The sequence below is a fragment of the Carlito syrichta genome, unplaced genomic scaffold (assembly GCF_000164805.1).
Source record: "Carlito syrichta isolate Samal-C Ts95f unplaced genomic scaffold, Tarsius_syrichta-2.0.1 Scaffold315413, whole genome shotgun sequence".
In the NCBI taxonomy this organism is placed as follows: domain Eukaryota; kingdom Metazoa; phylum Chordata; class Mammalia; order Primates; family Tarsiidae; genus Carlito; species Carlito syrichta.
The window spans coordinates 6,417-10,334 of record NW_007259509.1 but is presented as its reverse complement, the minus strand read 5'-3'; the positions used below and the strand labels follow the sequence as shown (position 1 = coordinate 10,334).

The window sequence follows — 3,918 nt, the reverse complement described above, 5'->3', positions numbered from 1 at the left end:
TTTTTGTTCTGCATAGATTCATACAATTGTGTGATTTTTCTTCTGTGGCTTGTGGACGTAGATTACATTGATTGATTTTTTAAAAAATTGAATCAGCCTATATATCTGGAGTAAACCCTACTTGGTCATGGTGTATAATTCTTTCCAGATTTTGCTGATTTTTTTTTGAGTGGGAGTCTCACTCTGTCACCAAGACTGGAGTGCAGTGGCCGCTCCCGACCACCGCAGCCTTGACCTGCTGGGCTCAGGCGATCCTTCCGCCTCAGCCTTCCGAGTAGCTGGAATTACAGGCACGTGCTGCCATGCCCGGCTAATTTTTTGATTTTATTGTAGAGATGAGGTCTCGCTGCCCAGGCGGGTCTCGAACCCACAGGCTCAGGCAGTCCACTCTCCTCAGCCTCCCAAAGGCACGGGATTACAGGCTGAGCCACCGAGCCTGGGGATTTTGCTGAATTATATTTGATACGATTTTGCTGAATTATATTTGATATGATTTTGTTAAAGATGTCGGTGATCATATTCGTGAAGGACATTGACCTGTAGTCTTCTTTTTTGTACTCGCTTTTTGTAGTTTTGGTATCAGTATAACACCTACTCCCTAAAATGACTTGGGAAGTGTTCTCTTCTATTTTCTGGAAGTTACTGTGTAGAATTGGTATCAATTTGTCCTTTTTTTTTTTAGTTAGAGTCTCACTCCATCGCCCAGACTTGACCTGCTGGGCTCCGGCAATCCTTCCGCCTCAGCCTTCTAAGTAGCTGGAACTACAGGCGTGCACTAATTAATTCATCTTTAAAATGTTTTCCAGAGCCGGGCTTGGTGGCTCAGCCTGTAATCCCGCACCTTTGGGAGACTGAAGTGAGTGAATTGCCTGAACCCGAGGGTTCGAGACCCACCTGGGCAGCGAGACCTCATCTCTACAGTAAATAAAAAAATCAGCTGGGTGTGGTGGCGCATGCCTGTAATTCTGGCTACTCGGAAGGCTGAGGCGGAAGGATCGCCAGAGCCCAGCAGGTTGAGACTGCGGTGGCCGGGAGCAGCCACTGCACTCCAGTCTGGGCTACTGAGTGAGACTCCAACTCAAAAAAAAAAAAATGTTTTCCAGAATTCTCTGGTAAAACCATCTGGGTCTGGAAGTTTCTTTTTCTTTTCTTTTTTTCGTAGCCATGTGTTAGCCACTTTAATAGAAAATGTGATCCAAATTCAATTACAAGAGTTCAAAACAAGCATAGAAATGAGTTTTATTTTTATTACAAGCTTTAAAATCTGGGGCTCTTTTTTTTTTTTAAAAAAAAGATTATCCACTAATTTCAGCCCCAGGGTTTTTCACAACCAAACTAAAATTACTACATGGGAGCATGAATACAACAAACACTTAAGTTTGCAAACCCAAACCACAAAACCATAAAGTTTATAATCACATAAGGGACCTAGTCAAAGAGCAACTGATGCCTCCGTGAAGTCTGAAGAAACCTCCTTCTGTGAAGGCAGCAAGAAATATGCAAGCAATTCAGCTTCAAGAAATTTGCATAGAAATAGAAAATGCTAGAGCCTCTACCACAAGTGAAATTGCCAGGCCTCAACATGTTCAATTCAATCCATACAGTACCAAGTGTTAAATTGGACCCAAGGTAGAGCTTGAACATTTAATTTCCAGCTATGCAACTCACAGAGCACCACAATTTCAGGTGTGGAACCCAGCTGTAGGTGAGCTTGTCAAAAACACGAATTGTAATTCTAAAACAGGCAGACATTTCTGCATCACTGTTGGGATTTCAAAAGGGCAACCACCAGGCAACAGGGTCTCTTTTACAGTCACTTCAGGCTGCAACTGTCTTCCTGGCCTCTGCGCCGACTGGGCCATGGCACTTTGTAGAAGACTCTGACATTACACCCAGTCATGGCCTAAGTGGGCACCTCCCACCCCCTCCCACAAGCGGCTTCCTTGTCCCTGCTCCTTCCTCCCTTCACTGGGCGCCCCACACAGGAGGCACATCTGGAAGCTCTGCTCCTCCAGCTCCCCCTGCTGGAGACCAAAGCGACAGTCTGTTGCAAAGATGAAGTAACAATGATTATTTACAAATTCATTTTTGTACATTTAGAGTCTGGGACTTCTACAGTCAACCCCTCATGGAGGTGGTCCACTAGGCAGCAATGCAGAAGGAGCACATGTTATTTCTACAGGAAGAAAAGCATTAGCATACATCATTGTGTGCGTCAAGTGTAACTTATTACCAAAAAATGAAAATAAGACGAATGGCCCAGAAACCTGCATTTTATTGACACTGCCATTTTCCCACAGAGAACGTTAGAAAGAAATCACCCTTTTCTTTTAATGAATGAGCCCACTGCATTCCTGAATCATTCTCTGAGAAAAGCACCAGGTACAATTGACAGCCACGCTTTTTAAAATAAAACAGTGACTAACTGAAGCTCACACCTCCATACCTTAACCCCATCTAAGTGCACCACGGTTGTTCTTCCCATAAGATCAACTTCTCCTCCTATTTTGGTATTAATACCACAAGGACAGACATTTTCAATCAGGAAAAAAAGTCTAGTTACAATACTGAGCAGCAGCCCAAGTGAGGCCCTTTACCATGACTTCCAATTCGCTGTGCAATCCACACTGCAGAGATACAAGGATAAACCACCATTTTGGTTCCCAAGTTTTATTCAAGAACTCATACAAAATATTGAAGATAAATGAATTTTCATCCTCATCTTCCTCCTCTTCTTCATCCTGGTTAATTTGGAAGTAACGCAACTCGTAACTCTCTTTGCTGTTAGCAACTACGCGCAACCAGATTATTCGTCTTCAAATATTTTTTGGTGAGATATTTCAAATACCTTTTGGAAAAAGGCACCTCGGAAGTCACAATGATCTTGCTCTTGCTCCTTTCAATAGTCACAACTCCTCCACCGAGATTCCCAGCTTTTCCGTTCACTTTGATCCTCTCTTGCAAAAACTGCTCAAAATTGGCTGCATCCATGATTCCATCTTCTACAGGGTGGGTGCAATCAAGAGTGAACTTCAGAAACTGCTTTTTTTTTGCCCCCCTTCACCACAAGCTTTTTCCCTCCCGGAGCCGAGGCCTCACGCGGAGCCATACTAACCACGGGCGCCATGGGGGGCAGCAGAGGCAGAAAGGCCTTTTTCTTACAAAACTGGAAATTTGCAATTATAAACTCAATTTCTTTCATAGTTGTAGCAAATTATTCAAATTACCTGGGTAATATTAGGCCAGTTGTGGTAGTTTGTATTTCTTGGCTTGTTGATTTGTTTCGTTTACATTGTCAAATTTGTATGTGCAATTTGTGTCTTCTCCTTTTTTCTTGTTGATCTCGTTAGAGTTTTTGTCAATTTATTGACTTTAATGAAGTACCAACTAGTTTAATTGGTTTTCTCTATTGTTTTTCTGTTTTTAATTTCATTCTTTTCTTGCTTTTATTTTCACTATTTTCTTCCTTCTGCTTGCTTTGGGTTTATTACATTCTCCTTTTTCTAGCTTCTTAAGGTGCGACCTTAGAATTTGAGTTGAGAATCTTCTTTTTGAATGTATGCATTGAGTGTTGTGCATTTCCAAGAGCACTTGAACAGAGGGTGTAATCTGCTGCAGTTGGGTGGAATGTTCTACAAACATTAGATACTGTTGATTGATGATGCTATTGAGTTCTTTTGTGTCCTGGCTGGTTTTCTTGATTGGTTGTTCTATTAATTGTTAAGAGAAGTTTGTTGAAGTACCCAGTTATACGTGTGAATTTCTCTCTTCTTTCTTTAGTTCTTTCAGGTTTTTCTGTACATATTGTTTCTCTTTGTTATTTGGTGCATATACATTTAAGATTGCTATGTCAATCAGCCTGGTGTGGTAGCGCATGCCTGTAATTCCAGCTACTTGGAAGGCTGAGGCAGAAAGATC

General features: G+C 42.0%; 1 pseudogene; it reads right to left on the bottom strand.

Moving 5' to 3' along the window:
• Positions 1 to 2,555: 2,555 nt before the first annotated feature.
• On the bottom strand, positions 2,556 to 3,127 carry LOC110594448 (annotated as a pseudogene).
• Positions 3,128 to 3,918: the final 791 nt, after the last annotated feature.